Below are 18,454 nucleotides of genomic sequence, written 5' to 3'. Positions count from 1 at the left end.
CATTAGCAGGTGTCATCTCAGAGCTGACTTTAATTTATTCTCTACCACTTGGTTTTCACAGAGCATGTCTCTGAAGATTCCTATCACCGTCTGCTCACTCCTCTCTCTTAACCTGTTTCCTTTACATCTCTGACTCCCTCTTCCTTGGTGGTAGTGATATTGGGGTTCTCCTCTCCTCTCCTCCCAGAACCTCATGCTATCCTGACTCTCTAAGCCAAAGCTTTACCCCCAAGCTCTTCACCCTAAAAGGCTTCTATATGCCCCATTCCCAGCCTCAGGTCAGAGTATCAGGTTTGGCTGATTGATGGGTGCTAATGGGCTTCCTCTCCCATTTGGAGAAATGTAGGGTAGATGTTTTAGAGGGAGAAAGTGCTGGGCCAGCATTGGTCGTAAAAACCGTTTCCTTAAGCTTTTCCCAATAACACAGATCAATCACTTGGCACTTGTCCCAGGCCCTTTCCAATTATTTTCTTCCTTGCCATATGGAGAAACTCATTTTTCCGTTGGTTTGTTTGTGTGACTGTTAATGTGTCTGCTAGTTGGTTTGGGTTGTCACTGGAGCGCCTACTCCACTGGCCAGTGCTACAGATTTGGGGAAAGGGTCTTCAGTGTTCCTGGTGCGACGAGATGGCAGGCACACCAGCATCAGTGGGTAGAAGGCACTGCTGAGGCCAGGCACAGACTTGCTAATTCTAGTGCTAGCAATATAGACTGGTTTCCTTGGCAACAGAGGCGAAGTCTGCTCATCTGCTCCTGGGAGTGGGCTTTTGTATGTCTGTGGAGTGCACTGGGACTTGGGGACAGGAAAAGCAATCTTTTCTTTATCAGTGCAGCAACCCATGTCTGAAAATTCACCAACTCTTACTATACAGCTAACAATATTAAGAACTTTCCAGGTGGCACAGTTCTATCAGTTATGTAATCTGCAAATTGGGAATCCAGGTATAGACTCTTCCGTTCCTTTCCAGTACCTTGCATCTGATCCTTGATGTATTTTACCTGATCTGCAGCACTTTTCCTGACAACATGTTTTAAGCTGTCAGTCAGATATGTACTCACCCCTACCACTCTTGAAGCTAAACCAAAAGCATTTCTTTCTCCTTCGGTTAGTGACGACTTGTGTGGCCAGGCTGCTGGGAAGCAATTAAAACTGGCATTTGATAAGCTGATGTTGGCTCAAACCTCCGCTTGTCAGATGGCATCCTCAGAAAAGTCTTGTGATCCAAACTCCCGTTCTTGATGCAAACCAGAAGATTCAGGCTACAAGCTGGCACATTTGCTTTGCCCACCAGGCCCGATTTCATGGCAGCATGTCTTGTCATGGCTTGCTATTTTATTCATGCACTGCCCTTCTTTCCCATGCATTATTAAAACCTCCTTAAAAAGCAGCTTACAATCACAGGAAGAAGGACCTGCTGGCAGTGATTTCACGTCTCCTTGCAAGAAGCAACATCTGCTGCAGGAAAGACTCGGAAAAGAGCCTGCAAAATTGTAGCCCATGGCAGATCTAATGGAGATGGCCCTTGGACCCCAGCTTATAAAGGAGCTAATTTGTTCAAATGTGTCTTGTTTTTGTGTCTATGCCAGTGCATGGAATTCTTGAATGCTAGATAAGATAAATGGGAAATTATGATTGGGACTTACATGCCAAGAGTGATTGGAATGAGATTGGAATTAATTAGCAAGGGAAGAAAGATTCAGACAGATGTATGAATGAAGACAGTTGGTGCAGAACTTGGTATCTTTTCCTTCACATGATTCTATGATTCTGTTTCCTCTTGGGAGGTTCACAACGTTGCATGTAGCTCAAGTTTAGCGCCTGCCCGTTTCCCTCCCCCCAGTGATCAGGGGATGAGATGAAGCATTCTAAAGCCCTCTCTCGGTGTACTTCCTTTGTTTCCTTCATTCCCCCAAATGAAAGACATGGACCTCTACAGACGAACAGTGGGCTCAGCTCAGAGGAGGCTTCCGTCTGTTGAGTCCTTTGTGTAGAAGCAATCTCCCTGTCCCCAGACTGTGCATGCAGCTCTGTGTCTACATTACAGGGTCCTCTTCCCTATACCACTTCTTGTACCCCAGGACCATCTGAGTATCAAGCTGGGGTGACCCAACCCTGGGTCTCTTGAATTGGTCCAGTGGTCTCTCCCCAGGATGCAGTGCCCAGAATGCCACCTTAGTGTCCAAGCTTCCCTGTATGGTGCACAGTTCCAGGTCCACCCAGGGATCTGGAACAGCTCTCTATTTTATACATATATTATCTCAATGGGTCCATATACACATTGCACTCACCTGTTCCTCAGTAAGGCAGGAATTAATTGAGGACTTATTGTGAGCTTAGCACTGAGCAAGAAGCTTCCTTGTGACTCTGGATTTTTGTGGATGGGCTTTACTTTTGCTGTTTTTGCTTGGTTGACAGGATCATTTTGTAAATTGTAAAGTTAACATCCATAGGTCACAATCTATATGCTTTTGTACTACTTTATGGTGGTTGCAAATCACTAACTTTGTTTACTTTCCTACAGAGTCATGGCTAGGGTCCTGCTGCCTGTGCCCCTTAATCCTCTTAGCCCTATGAGAGGTGAGGAGAAGATTGAAAATATGGCCATAAACATCACTTTGGGATTGTTAGGTCCAACAGAATGTGGGCACAGATTCATTTTGCCTGTGGTGCCTCAAAAACAGAGGGGGAAAATACTCCACAGAACTCCCTTTGATTGCCTTCTTGTGCAGAGCCTGCTGCCTGCTGAACAACAGAAAAGTTCCATTTGACTTTTAAGGGAAATTTAAGGTTGGTGCAGCTGTTAAGACATCAGCAGGGAAGAGGTTGGGGCTACCTACTGTGACATGACAAAGGATGGCCATTTATCAAACACTGCCTAATGAAGGCAGCAAAAAGCCTGCAGGAAAGGTCTGTAAAGGGATCCATTTCTTTTCTCCAGAAGCCCATTCATAACTCCCAGCTAAAGCCTGTGCAACCAAGAATGGCCAGTGGGCCTTGAGGCATGATGTGTTAGATGGGCCTTGAGTATCATCTTGGCACATTTTGGTCTGCACCCCCATTCAGTCAACCTGTATTTACTGAGCTTCTCCTGTCTTTCAGGCACTGTTTTAGGTGGGAGGGATACGATGATGAGAAAAGCCAGGCAAGGACCTTCTGTCTTGGAATTTCCAGCCCAGTGAGTGATGAAAGCCTGTTCTAGCTCTTGGTTTTGCCTTTGGAATGTTAAGAAATAAGGTTCCAGGGGTAACTGGGGGCTGCCAGCTAATGGCGGTGGCCACCTGAGGTGGGCGGCTGGCAGAGCAAGGGTAGGGGGCCAGCAGGCTCTTCCTGGCTGCTCCCTTCTGGACTCGGTGGGCTCCATGTGTCATGGGCAGGCCAGCAGGTGGCAGGAGGCCTCCTTGGGCTTTGGGGGGCCCAGCCTCCAGCTCCCAGCACCCCAGCATGGAGGCCCTGGACAGTGTGTGTTAAGGTCATTGGCCAAGCTGTCAGCCTCACTGCCTGATCACGGCCAAGATTGAACTGGTCCTGCTCCCGGTTGCGGAGATGCACATGATGGTGCTTAAACTAACTGAGGCTGGAGGAAGACCGGAGCAGGACGGTGGAGGTCTGCAATAGGAAAGGAGGCTTCTCAGTACACTTAGCAGACTAGAGGGGATGTCTCGAGGGAACACTGGTATCAACATCAGGAGAGTGCAGGATGGAGGAATAGAGCTGGGAGCCCACAGCCTGCAAGTGGTTGTTGAAAGCAGCACTGTGGAGGGAGACCACACAGGATAGAAAGCAGAGAGGGGGAAGGCGGACACAGCATCTCTTCTCAGTTCTGTCATCGCAACAGCCTCTGAGGCACGCCCTTCTTTTCAGAGTGCCACCTAGAGTGGAACCTGGCCTGGGATCGTGGTCTGGCTATTCCTGTGGCCCTCACCTCTTTTCTGAATACTGTATTTCCCTCGATGATAAAGCCAACCTGCAAGAGGATATGGTTTGCTCAAAGTCACGGAGCTGGCTGGTGACAAAACCGGGACTCAAATCCTGGCCTCCGGTCAGCGGGGCTACTATACCATGCTATTTGTCACTACATTGGCCAGGGTACTTTTGGTTGCAAATGACTCAAAATAACAACTCAGTCTACCTTATGCCAGAAAGGAAATGTCACAGAAAGGTTACTCCTACAGGATCTTATGTTGAGTGGTATAAACAGCTTATAGCTGCTGCAATTTCTCATCAGATTTCAGGTTCAGTGACATCAGAAAATGTATCCAGAGAGTGCAAGGCTCTAAGGGATGGGAAGAAGCTGGCACAGATGGAAGAAGCTCCACTTTTTCCAGGAGAATCAATCAAGGCCATTGTTTAAGATGTCATGTACATCCGCCCATTTGTGGGAGCAGTGAGTGGCACCTTGACAGTGATAGACTTTAAAATGTATTTCAAAAATGTAGACAGGGCTTCTCATTTTGTCCTTGACATTCCCCTTGGAGTCATCAGTTGAGTGGAGAAGATCAGAGCACAGAGCCATGGAGCCAATTCTTGTGGTCTAGAGATGTGTGCAAGGATATGAGGAAATTGTGACTTGCTTATAAACAGGATGAACAGAGTAGATTGGGGATATTTGAAAACCTCAATAAGCATGCATTTCCTCTTTCCAATGGGCAGATGCCATTTGCATTCAAGAATAAAGAAAAAGTTCCAATTAATGGCTGGAAAGCTTATGACCCAGTATCTGAATCTAAGCTACAGGGTTAGCCCAATGAGAGTTGGAGAATATCCAAAATAAACAGTACTTATGAGCTTTGGACACCTACCCTGCTGTTACTGTTGTGCCAACTAGCATAAAAGATGATGATCTTTCAAAAGTGGCAGCCTTTAGGGCAAAAGGCAGAGTCCCTGTGTTGTCCTGGATTCATCTGGAAAGTCAGGCCACGATTACCCATTGCAGCCAGCCACTTGTGAGCCCCAATGATAAGCGCTACAAAGAAGATGAAAAATATTTGCAAACACGAATGGACGCTAATGCACAGTCGCACAAACTGATCATCTTCGATGCCTGGCCAAACAGTGCCAAAAGCTTCCCCGGAGCTCCAGGGGGAGCGCGGCCTCCGCAGAAGGCCTGCTGCCAGCGGCCACACTTCCCCCGGCGCTGGGTCCTGCCAGTGAGGAATTGGGCCCATCGAGTCAGGCGACTTCGGAAGTCCTTGAATCAAATCCTGGTCCAGCTGTGCTGCAATGTGCCCTGATTGTGGCAGTGGCCTGGCTGCCACACAGAGCCCCTCCACTGGACCCTACTCTCCAGGATGCGCTCTCAGAGAGCTGTGTGTATAGTCGAAAACTTGGCTCTGACTCTTAGAGGAATGGCCCTTCAGTAGGAGATCAGAAAAACTTCTCCATGATTACTGGACCATTGAACATCCAAAAGCAACACTCACGTTTCATCAGTTGGGCGATTTGTTTCTAAATGATAGTTGAATTGAAAGGAGCTTTCGATTTCTGTGAACGACCGCAGTCACTGGGACACTGATGGTCTAAAGATGGGATGCCTCCCCAGGAATAACCTTGAATCCCCAGCCACCCCAGGGCTGCTCATAATTTGGACGGAACCAGAGAACATACAGTGGGCTTTTCTCGGGAGTGTGGCTGGCCTGGGGCTGTGCCCAGGCCCTCTCCCGCGTGGGGGTCCTAGAAACTACTCTTCTAATTTAAAGAAACAACAGATTTTCGTATGTTCTCAGAACAGAACTGAGTTTCTAAAACAACTTGAGTAGAGTTTTGTTCCCTATGCTATTCTTTTCTCTGTTGTACTTAAGTGTACTAGAGTGTAAAATCTTTGCAGTTTGGGTTTTTAAAAACTGGTACAGAATTGTATCCTCCTCATCTGATGCACTGTTTCAGTCTCTGATTAAAATGATAATATGTTTCAAAAAGAAAAAGAGAGAAAGAAAGGTTCCATACCATGAGCTCCCCCCAGTAACACTCAGTTTTTGCTGTTATTTTTGCCTTCTATCTCAGTGCCAGCCTTCTGCTCATGTTTCCTCCTTTTCCCAAAAGAATAAGCAATACTGGGGCGATATTAACTCTGAATGATGGGAGCCTGTCTAGGTAGCGTGATCTTAGACAGGGTCCTGGGTAACCAGAGATTTCTACCATCCTCTCTTTGGGTACCTCATCAACCTCTAACTACCCTGTTACCTGTACTCCCCAGGGGTCCAGGGCCCCCTTGTTGAAATAAGGCAGCCTGGATCCTCCAAGTATATCTCCCTATGAGCTCTAAGTTCCCTTTGGCTCCCTGGCCCCTCAGCCCCCTGGTATTTGCAGAGTACCGGGAAGAAGGCTATCTCATTAGGTCACACTGATATAGGAAGGATTCATAAGTATTTGGAGTCTCTGGGTGGCACAAATGTTTAAGTGCTCATCTAATCGCCAAAAGGTTGGTGGTTCAGATCCACCCAGAGGTACCTTGGAAGCAAGGCCTGGAGATCTCTACTTCTGAAGATCATAGCCATTGAAAGTCCTACAGATCACAATTCTACTCTGACATACATGAGGTCTCTATGAGTCAGAGTTGACTCGAAAATAATTTTTTTGAAAAATAAGTATCTGATTAACTGTCTTGGGACTATTGGCTTTTGAAAATAAGAAACATGATAACTAAATACACCTTTACATGACAGATTTCCAGGCAAAGAGGAGTGGGGTGAGGCTATTTAGGCAGCCTGGTGAGATTTGGGGGCAGAGTGTCTTAGTTCTCAATCTGTAGGTTAGTTTGCCTCGCCTCCCAGGCTCACACAGACTGGGGTAATTTTGTCTGCCTTGACTTTTTTTTTTTTTTTTTTAATGCACGTGTTGAGTGTGTATCTATGTGTGCATGTGTGTTCATTGTTGTTGATAGGTCATGTAATTTATGTGCATCTGTGTAGTTAATCTTGGCCTACAGGCCTCTGGTGGGGGGTGTGTCTTTTGAAGAATCTTAGTATTCAAGTGCCCTACGTGGTGCTGTGCTCACATGTCCCCATTACCCAATCCCAGGGGATCACACCCATCTTCCCCCACCACTCCCTTCACACTGGATGGAATAGATGAGATATTTCACATTCTGTGCCAGTGTGGCTAACTGAAAGGGCAGTAACTTGAACCCACCAGCCACTCTTCAGGGGAAAGATGAGGCAGTCTTCTTCCATAAAGATTTACAGCCTTGGAAACCCTGTGGGGCAGTTCTACTCTGTCCTAAAGGGTCATTATTGACTCTATGGTAGTGGGTTTAGTTGGTTTTTCCCAGTGCTACAATTTGGGAAAAAACAAGATTCATTTTCTTGACACTTTCACCAGTAACAAATGGTAAAAATTGCCTGTAGGTCTCTCAAGAAATTATGAAGTGTTAATTAGCAGAAGCACTGTGTATTTAAAATATGTGGCATATTTAAATAACTATTAAATGAAACCTACTTTGCAGATTTGAGAAACCATCTGGTCCAAAAGTCTGAGGAGTTGGATTTTGCTGCATATGTTAAGAGCAATTTTTTAACCCTTCTGGGAATATAGTTTTGTTTCCTTAAGTATGGAAACTAAGGCACAAAAGCAGACTTCTAGGCAGAAGCCTGGCTACGATCACAGCCTGAACTACTCTAATTGATGTGGAGCAGCCCCACCTCTCAGAGTGAAGGTCAAATTGCTCTTGATAGCTAGTGGGCAAGAAGCTCTGGTTGTGTAGTGCCTAAGGCACTTGACTGCTAACCAGAAGGCTGGCAGTTCAAACCCACTAGCCACTCCTTGGAAGGAAGGTTGGGCAATCTATAGTGATACCACCTCAGAAACCCAAGGAGGGGTTGCTATGAGTCAGGTCTGACTTGAGGGCACACAACAACAACAGCTAGGAGGTATGTTTAGAAAGTGAAAGGACTAGAATTATGAGTGTGGTTGTTCTACATATTTCAAAATTATTGATTCCAATGATTCTTGGCATTTTTGGTTTAAAAGTAAGAAGAAGGATCCCCTGCCATATTTTTCAGAGATGTATACGGCAGAAATCAGGAAACCCAGGATAACTAAACATCAGTGTATCCTTCTTTGGACAAATCACACGCTTCTTGACCTTGGTTTTCTCGTAGGCTTAATGAGGGTATGGTTGGGCTATGTATCAATCAGGTTCTAACAACAAAAATGGAAACTACTTCAAGTTTCCAACAGAGAGAATTTAACACAGGAAATGTGCACAGGTAATAGAAGAACTAAAAAAAAAAACAAAAACCAAAAAACAAAACGGTGTAATGAGGTGGCCCAGAGATTAGCTACAGCAGAAGCTACTTCTACCCTGAGGCTGGAGGGAAAGGAGAAGAGGTAGTGTTATCCTGGCCCAGGGCCAGGGTCACTCTGTAGAAGCTAGAAGCATGGTGGGCCTCTCCGGCAGGAGCTGGAACATGGAGGAGATGCCACTTGAGGCCAAGAGCAAGGGAAGAAATGCCCTGGCATCTCTTTTCCCCCTGGGTTACAGCCTTCCTTGCCCCAACTCAGTGAAATCTGAGGTGCCAGCTGCAGGGACCAGCCCTCTCTGACACACATAGAGCTGCAGGGAAGGCTGAGGAAGCATTCTGAGAGCAAACAAGCAGGGAGAGGCACAGGCCCCTGCAAGTCTGACGTTCTATGAGAGCTAGAAGCTCTGTGAGCCTTGAGGGATCCCACATGGAAAAATCATGCCAATGAGGCCAGAGTCGCCCTTAAAGAGACTCCCGCACTCCCACCATCAGAAAAAAACATTTCCAGGAACATCTACCTTGATGTGTACTAGATTGTAAGCCTTCAGGGAAGGGATGTGTGTGTGTGTGTATGTATTGGGGTATAAGAGGAGGAGAAGAAGAATTGAGAAGAGGAGACATGAAAAAGAGTATAACTGTGGGTGGAGAAGGAGAGATGAAACTAAACCCAAAGGCAAAGAATTCAAATACTTCACCCTTGACCAGAGATGATTACTGTCTATGCAAAAGGTGCTTCCCATCATAAAATTAACAAGCTTTTCTGGAATGTTTAAATTATTTTCATACCAAGCATCTTATTCATAAGGGTATCTTTAATTAATATCTGTTAAACTGGATGGATTTGATATAACCTCCTCCTGACAGGTCCCTGGATGGTCTAAATGGTCTATGTTGGACCTAAAATTGGAGGTTCAAAGCTACCCATCAGCTTTGTTGGAAAAGGCCTGGTGATCTGCTCCCATAAAGATTATAGCCAAGAAAACCCTACAGAGCAGTTCTACTCTGTCACACACGGGGTCACCATGAGTTTGAATTGACTTGATGGTGATGAACTTGGCTAGGCCTCCGGAGAGAGGAAAGTGGTGTTTGCAGTCACATTCTGATGTCAGATTAGGACAACTTTCACACAGGTGTTCCAGCCTCAGTGAAATCTGAGCTGCTAACTGACCCCACTTCTCTGGGTCTCAGGGTCCTTGTTTATAAAGCAAGGTAGTAGGAGTACTTTAAGGGCCTTCCCAACTCTGGCACTCTGGGATCCAGCCTGGACCCTGGCAATTAGGTGCAGAAGATGGACCTTCAAGTCATACTGAGAAGAGAGCATGGGAGGCTTAAACCTATACTTCCATGGCCACTCCCATGAGGTCCAGACTGAGAACGCTGCTGTGGCCACAAGGATGGAGTTAAGTAGCTTTTTGTAACAGTGCAAAGTCCTGCTTTTCTCAAATATGAAATGGAGAATATGTAGACTGCAGCAATGTCTCATAAATCCACTTTTCTCTGCTACCCAGTGCTCTCACACCTCACAAAGCTGGTCCTCTTTTAAAACAAGTCTCCTAAAAAACCACAAACTTCCTTGACCCAGTCCTCTTGTTCTCTCCCCACTCCCTTCCCTGTCAATTCTGCATGATAAAACCCAAAGAGCTAGTGAGATAAGGCAGGGTCTTCCTGGAATTTGGGATGTGTAAGGATGTTGTCAAAAGGGACCATTCCCTGGAGAAGGATATCATCCCTGGTAAAGTGGAGGGTCAGTGAAAAAGGGCAAGGCCCTCAATGAGATGGATTGACACAGTGGCTGCAACGATGGGCTCAGGTACAGCAAGGATTGAGAGGCTGGCACAGGACCGGGCAGTGTTTTGCTCTGTTGTACATAGGGTCTCTGAGTTGGAGCCAACTCAATGGCACCTAACAACAACAACAAGGGCTTAGCAGGAGGGAAATGCAGGGAACTCTCACACATTAGACATTTTTGTCCTGACTCACATGCAGAGATGAGTAAAAACCAAGAAGATACACTTGTTTAGAGACAATGAAGGGTACTGGAGCCAAGAAGGAGAGAGAATTAGGCATTGGGGAATGGAAAGACCTTATACCAGCGGGAATGGTAAGGCTTGGCCTGAGCCCAGAGACAGTGATACATATGGAATGTTGGGATTGGCATGGGTAGACAAGATGGGTGCTTGTCTAGTGTGGGCATTTCATGTATTTAGGGGAAGTGGGAGATGACAACTTAGTGGTAGATTAAGTTTACTTGTTAAGGAGTTTGAAAGACAAGAGGATATGTTTTGACTTTATCCTGTTGTTCAGAAAGAAATGGCATGGAGCCACTCCTCACCCCCACCCTTAAGCCCATGGCAGACACTGGAAATCAATCCCAATGTTCTTTCTGACTGAATCCAGAGGAAGACTCAAATTCCTTTCCAACAGCCTTCATGCAGCCACTACTGATCAACTGGAATTAGTACATCATATAAGGTTTTGTGACTAACTTGGAAAAGGGAAGTCATGAATGGTTTTGTGAAGCACTTTAGAAATATAACTGCTTGCATGGGATGGATAAGTCACTCTGGTGGAATAGTGGGTAAGTCATTTGGATGCTAACCAGAGATCAGTGGTTCAAAACTACCAGCTGCTCTGTGGGAGGAAATGAAACAATCTACTTCCATAAATATTTACAACCTTGGAAACCCAATGGGGGTTACTATGAGTCAGAATCAACTCAATGGCAATGGGTTTTTTTGTGGGTGGGATGGATTGGAGGAAGGGAGGTTGGAGAAAAGGACCAGTGGAAAAATGTAGTAAGAATTTAGGCAAAGGGATATCAGTATCTTCTTTTGATCACTTCTGTGTTGGAATTGAGGGACTACCTTTTTTTAAACCTAGGCTCTGTTAGTGAGTAGTGCTACTACAGTGGACTGAATTGTGGACTCCAAAAGACATATTGACCTGGAACCTCAGAATGTGGCCTTACTTGGAATAAGAGCTTTTGCAGATGTAATTAAAGTAAGGATCTTGAGATGAGATCATCCTGGATTAAGACCAAAACCAAAAACCAAACTGACTGCCATCAAGTCGATTCCAACTCAGAGCAACCCCCATTTGGTTTCTGAGGCAGTAAAGCTTTATGGAAGTAGATCGCCCCATCTTCCTCCCATGGAGCAGTTAGTGGGTTTGAACCACCAACCTTCTGTTTAGCAGTCAAATGCCTTAACAACTACACCACCAGAGCTCCTACCTGGATTAAGGGTGGGGCCTAAATCCAATGACTGATGTCCTTATAAGAGAAAGGAGAGGGAGATTTGAGACATAGACAGGCACAGAGGAGAGACACAGGAGAAGATCCTGAAGGTGGAGAGGCAAGACTGGAGTTATGTAGCTATAAGCCAAAGAACACCACGGGTTGTTGGTAACCACCAGAAGCTAGGAAAGAAGCATGGAAAGGATTCTCCCTCGGAGCCTCCAGAAGGAACCAGCCTTTACAACACCTTCATTTTGGACTTCTGGCTTCAGAGCTGTTTAAGAATAAATTTCTGGTGTTTTAATCCACTGAGTTTGTGGTAATTTGTTATGGTAGCCCCAGGAAACTAATGCACTACCACTTCTACTCTTATCCTGGTGCATACATGCCAGTGGCCTCTCTCTCCTCTCTTTATCTCTTTCTAATCTACTAAAATGAGCTTCTCAGTACCCAGTCAAGGCTATATTAGAATCAAATTCTCATCTCCATATTGGACTAAGTGTTTTACACACCATAAAAAAATTACAATAAAGTACTGATTTGTGAGTCCATCAAGTTAATTGAAGTTGATAAACCGTGGTTCTATCAGCACAGTTTCCATTCTCCCAGGAATTGTTCTGGGATAAGAAAAAGTTTTTTTTTTTTTTTCCTATCCAAAAGGATGAGACCATTTCTTGGATGACCCTGTTAGAGAATGATAAACTGGAGCAGTCAGAATCCATCAGCATTGCCCTGGTGAGCTGCTGTTCAATTCAGAACCATCGATCCATCCCAGGGAGAGGTGCCACCAAAGGTCAATGATTTGCATCTATTCTTTATCCCACCACAGGAAAGCTGCACTCCAACAATGGGCTCAGACATAGCAATGATCATGAAGGTGGCACAGGACTGGGCAACGTTTTGTCTGTTATTCATAGGTCACTATAGTCAAAGCTGACTCAACTAGTAACAACAACAGCACTGTCACAGGGGCCTAGCATTATGGCTGGTTACATCTGCTATTTCTGTCCCTTTGCCCCAGTGGTTTCTTTTGTTATTATGACACTGCTGATGACAATATGCTCTTACTCCCTTGCAACTCAAAGTGTGTGGTCTGTAGACTAGAGGCATCAGCATCACAGGAAACTTCCAGAAAGTAGAATCTCAACTCCTATACAGATCTGCTGAATCAGAATTTGCAGAAAAGCAAGATCCTCAGGTGATTTGTATGCACATGGAAGTTAGAGAAGTGCCATGTTAACCATTACAATATACTAAGGTGTGGTGAAGAGAGGGCAATCTACTTCCGTAGTAGTGGTACTGCCTCAGAAACCCAAGGAGGGGTCACTATGAGTCGGGTGGATACATAACAACAACAACAACAAGGTGTGGTGCAATGAATGACTTAGTATGGCTCTTCTAGCCACGGTCTTTGTGGTGTCCAGCAGATAACTGGGTGAACTATGTAAATATGAGGTGCTTGTGGTCTACCAACGGGATTGGATGACTTATTAGTAATGTAAATAAGGTACATGGCACACTTGTGGGGGTGGGACCATGGAAATAAGGTGTTTGGAACCCTCATATGGGGATTGGTCAGTTTTGTCGTTTCTCTAGGCTTAAAATGAGGCTTCCCAGAGTCAGGAAAAGGGAATTTCACAATCACCAAGACAGAGAAGAGTCAAGAGTGGAGCAGGTCTTTGGACCCAAGATCCCTATGCAGAGATGATGGCGGAGAGACCAGCAGAGATGGCAGCAGCAGAACTGACACACTGACATGAGACAGAGTAGATGGCTTGCTGGTCCACAGAGCAAGAAAGCTGAATGTGTTTGGGAAGGAGGCTTGCTGGCAGAGTGGGTTACGCCTATTGGCAGAGCTAAAAGAGCTTTGTAAGACTTGCCTGAGCAGGGCTGTCCTGATTGAGGAATTGTATCTTGAGCATTCCTAAACGTGAATTGTAACCTTTTGATTCCCTAAAAAACCCCATAATCATCAGTATGGTCTGTCAAGTTCTGTGTGGCCATTGCAACAAATTGTTGAACCCAGCAAAGAAGCAGAGTGCTGTGGGAGGGATGGTTGGTTTCAGAATTGATAAAAAGTTGTAGGGTGGTGGCATGTCTGGCCTCACAGGAATCAGCCTTGGGCTGCTGCTGATGATTCTGTCTCCCCCTTGTGAAGTTAGAGGAGATCAAAGAATGTTGCCCCTATGCCTTTTTTTGTGCAGAGGGACAGATATGTAGAGCTTTATTCTGCAGGAACCTTGTATTAGTTTCTTAGGGCTGCCACAACAAATTACCGCAAACTTGATGGCTTAAAACAAGAGAAATGTATTCTCTCAGAGTTTTGGTGTCCAGAAGTTCAAAATCAAAGTGTCTGCAGGGCTGCACTCCTCCCAAAGACTCTAGGGGAGAATCCTTCCTTGCCTTTTACAGCTTCTGGTGGCCCCAGACATTCCTTGCTTTGTGACTGTGTAAATGTATCAAGTTCATTGAAATTAGGAAACTGGGATTATGTCACCAAAGTTTCCATTCTCCTAGAAATTGTTTGGGAGCTCTGGTAGCATAGTGCCTAAGGCACTTGACTGCTAACCACAAGGCTGGTGGTTCAAATCCACCAGCCACTCCTCGGAAGGAAGGTTGGGCAATCTACTTCGTAGTGATACTTCCTCGGCAACCCAAGGAGGGGTCGCTATGAGTCGGGTCTGACTCATGGCACATAACAACAACAACAACAAGAAATTGTTCTGGGTCCTACAAAAGTCAGGGCAGAAAAATTCTTCTTTTCTATCAAAAAGGATGAGACCACTTCTTGGTTGACCTTGTTGGAGAGTGATAAGCTAATCTTTGCCTCTGTCTTCACATAGCTTCTCCTCTGTGTCTGTGTCTTATAAGGACACTTGTGATTGGATTTAAAACCCACCCAGATAATCCAGGATGACTTCATCTCAAGATCCTTTAATTTAAATTATAATTTGATAACGCCAAACCCTTTTTCCAAATAAGGTCACCTTCCAAGATTCTGGAGGGTCAGATATGGACATATCTTTTGTTAAGCCACTATTCAACCACTTTGAACATTCAACACACCATAGAACATTCCTAGATAACATTCTTCTTAGCCCCTTGCTCACCCTCCTCAGCTAGTCCAGTCTAGTTTTCAGATTTACCCATAATGACTAAAAACTGCCAAATTATGCCAGCATTGTTGAATGCTTACTGCATGGCAGTAAGTAAGTAACTCATTTCATTGCAACAACCCCGTGAAGTTGCTACCATAATTACCACCCAATCTTCACAGATGGTGAAACTGAGGCATGGGGGGGAGGGGTGGGGTCTAGTAGCTTGCCTAAGTCGTTACACCTGGTAAGAGATAAACCTAGGGGTGCAAACCAGGCAGTCTGCACCAGAGTCTGCACTCTTTGTCATTATGTGATTATGTTCCTGAAATTATAAAAGGTTCAAAAGGTCATCTTCTAGGCAGAAAGGAAAGCAGGCAGAGGAGAGAGGTCACATCAGGGGACTTTGTCCCACTTCCCAAGGAAGCTTAGGCACAAAGGCCAAGAAATTATGTGGTCAGCTGTTATGTCCTGCACTCCATATAGCATGAAGATTGGGGTATCCCCAGCTGTTGGTGCCTGGAGGGTGGGACTCACAGATTCTTCACCAGTGAGTTACTAGCACCTAACACAGTGCCTGGGAGCTCTGGTAGCATAGTGGCTAAGTCAATTGCCTGCTAACCAGACGGCTGGCGGTTCAAACCCACCAGCCACTCCTCGGAAGGAAGGTTGGGCAATCCTACTTCTGTAGTGATACTGCCTCGGAAACCCAAGGAGGGGTCGCTATGAGTCGGGGCCCACTCGACAGCACATAACAACAACAACACAGTGCCTTGCATCGTGCCAAAGGAACACATGCATAGCTATGGCCAGAGACATTGCTCAAGGCAGGAGCTGGCAGGGGTCTCTCTCCAACAACTCATCGAGGGTGGATGCCCAGATGTTTAGAGGGTACAGAACTGAGTCTTGCAACCCTGAGAGTAGGTCAAGTCAAAGAGGCCCAAAAGCAAAAACTGAGCCCAGGAGCCACAAGAGGAGATGCAACCAGACCTATCCTGATGTGCTTAGGTGGCAGCACAGTGAGCCACAAAATCTGGTTTAAGCTCTCAAGAGCCCACATGCATGTGCATGTTTGTGGGGGGTGGGGTGGGGCCAGTGCTCCATATATGCCCTACACAGGTACACAGCTTCATTAGGAACCTGGCAGCTGAGCCACCTTCTGAATCCCTCATAAACACGAGACCCAAAAAGGGAAGTGGGGTGGAGTGGCCCTCCTTGATGCAGGTGGGAAGACATTTTCCATGAGTTAGGTACTACTATGGCCACCATGTATAAATGAGGCACACAGTGGTGGAGGGACTTGCCCAAGTTTCTCAGACTCATGGCAGGGTGGAGGCTAGCACAATGACTGGATATGTGGCTAGGAGGAACTTAAAAAATATTTATTCCACCCAGTGGCTGTTTCATTTAACACTGTTGTAGGTGTACATTTCCACGAGGGAGCTTTTCATGGCTAAATGCCATGTGGGTGTTCATCATTGTGATGGTTAAAGTTGTGTGTCAACTTGGCTGGGACATGATTTTCAGTGGATTGGCAGTTATGTAATGATGTAGTTTGGCAATTGTGTAATGATGCAGTCATCATCTGTGAGGTGATCTGATGTGATCAGCCAATCAGTTGTAAGGGATGTTTCCTGCAGGTGTGGCCTGCATCCGATATATAAATGGATGTTCTGGCAAAGCTGGCTTGCTTGCTCTGGATCCTGCATCTGGCTCATCATTATCTAACCTCTGGTTCTTGGGATTTGTCAGCTTCCACAGCCCATGAATTGGCAGCCTGCTGTCTGACCAGCTTCATCATCGCCTGCAGCTACATGGTTAGGAGAAGCCTCCAGCTGACGCCTGACCCACAGACTTGGGACTTGCTATCCTCAACAACCATGTGAGCCATTTCTTAAGAGAAATCTATCTATCTGCACTTCATTGTTTTTTCTTCTTTAGAAAATCCAGCATAAGACAGTCATCAAAGAAGGTTGTTATATGGGTATTTAATATGGTTTCATCTCTTGGCACTTTTGCTCTGAACTGTGCCTTGGGCTAACACATTTCATCTGTCTACTAACCAGTATGTGAAACCTTATTTAATTTGTTTTAAATGCCCTTTTCTTAAGGGATGAGAAGTGGGGCCTCCCCTACTACTCCAATGTTAGAATTTGGTGACTAAATTTGCACTTACTCTTTCCATATCTGTTTAGGATTTGTGTCCCCCAAAATATGCATTGAATTTGTGGTTCATAAACCCACCAGCCACTCCTCGGAAGGAAGGTTGGGCAATCCTACTTCCGTAGTGATACTGCCTCGGAAACCCAAGGAGGGGTCGCTATGAGTTGGGCTGACTCGACGGCACATAACAACAACAACAACATCCCTAGGGATGTGATCCTGTTTGAAAATAGGGTTTTTTCTTTGGCTGTGTTAATGAGGTCATACCAGTAGAGGGTGGATCCTAAACCTAATCACTTCTGAGTTGTAAAAAGACCAGAATAAACACCGAAACACACACAGATGATGACAGATGCCAAGCCAAGATCATCTACAAGCCAGGGAATGCTGAGGAGCCAAGAAGAAGCTGGGGCTGCTGACAAGGAAGGAATTGACATAGCTGAGACTCTAATTTGGACTTTTAGCCTCTAGAACTGTGAGATAATAAATTTCTGTTCTTCAAAGCCACTCACGTGTGCTGTTTGTGTCACAGAAGCATTAGGTATCTAAGACAACACTCTTCATAATTTTCTGCCTTGGTTTGTTCTCTGCCACATTTATTTTTCCCAAACTTAAAAGCCCACCTCTTTCTCTTGAGTTCCAAAATTGATTGCCAAGAAGAGCCAGAAGCCCTTATGGAGGCACAAATGTGTCAGGAGATGGTCTGAGCACAGTTTTTTTTTTTTTTTTTTGCTTATAATGAATTGCCAGTCAAAGTTGTAGGGAATCAGCTGGAAAAACCTGCAGTCCAGGCATTCTCACCAGTGAGAATTGTATTGTAATCAGTAGTATTGTAATCAGCTCTGGAAGCTCTAGATTATCTTGGATGGAAAAGTGCACCATCCAAAATTACACATCAGACAAAAATCTACTTGTGTCTTTATTTTATTTTTCATTAGTTTTTCCATTTGAGTAAAAAAAAAGTTGTTGGGATTTGTATTGGATTGCATTTTCTCTGTAGATCACTTTAGGTATTATTGACATTTTCACTATATTAAATCTTCAGTCCATCAACACAGAATGTCCTTCCATTTATGTAGGGCATTTTTAATCTCTTATAGTAGAGTTCTATAATTTTCATTGAATAAGTTTTTTATGCCCTTGGTTAGGTTAGTCCCTAGGTTTAGTACTGTTTTGGGAGCTATTGTAAATGGTATTGTTTTTCATGAAGAAAGCAAAATGTAATTAAAAAGACAGGAAAGGAAGAAAAGACAAAATGGATGTCAGAAGAGACTCTGAAACTTGCCCTTGAAATGTAGAGTAGCTAAAGCAAATGGAAGAAATGACAAGATAAAAGAACTGAACAAAAGATTTCAAGGAGCAGCTCAAGAAGACAAAGCCAATTATTATAATGAAGTGTATAAAGATTTGGAGTTAGAAAACCAAAAGAGAAAAACATGCCCAGTATTTCTCAAACCTAAAGGCCTGAAGAAAAAAATCAAGCCTCAAGTTGCCATATTGAAAGATTCTATGGACAAAATATTGAATGATGCAGAAAACATCAAAAGAAGATGGAAGGAATACATAGAGTCACTGTACCAAAAAGAATTGGTTGATGTTCATCCATTTCAGGAGGTGGCATATGATCAACAATCAATGGTATTGAGGGAAGAAGTCAAAGCTGCACTGAAGGCATGGGTGAAGAACAAGGCTCTAGGAATTGACTGAATACCCACTGAGA

At 44.9% G+C, this 18,454-nt stretch overlaps 1 pseudogene; it reads left to right on the top strand.

Annotated features, from left to right (window-relative positions):
* The first annotated feature begins 3,367 nt into the window (after positions 1–3,367).
* On the top strand, positions 3,368–5,232 carry LOC103196409 (annotated as a pseudogene).
* Positions 5,233–18,454: the final 13,222 nt, after the last annotated feature.

The sequence above is a fragment of the Orycteropus afer genome, unplaced genomic scaffold (assembly GCF_000298275.1).
Source record: "Orycteropus afer afer isolate SDZICR_OR568_19922 unplaced genomic scaffold, OryAfe1.0 scaffold00065, whole genome shotgun sequence".
Lineage (NCBI taxonomy): Eukaryota > Metazoa > Chordata > Mammalia > Tubulidentata > Orycteropodidae > Orycteropus > Orycteropus afer.
The sequence above is the reverse complement of the archived record's forward strand: the minus strand, read 5'-3'. Positions and strand labels throughout refer to the sequence as shown.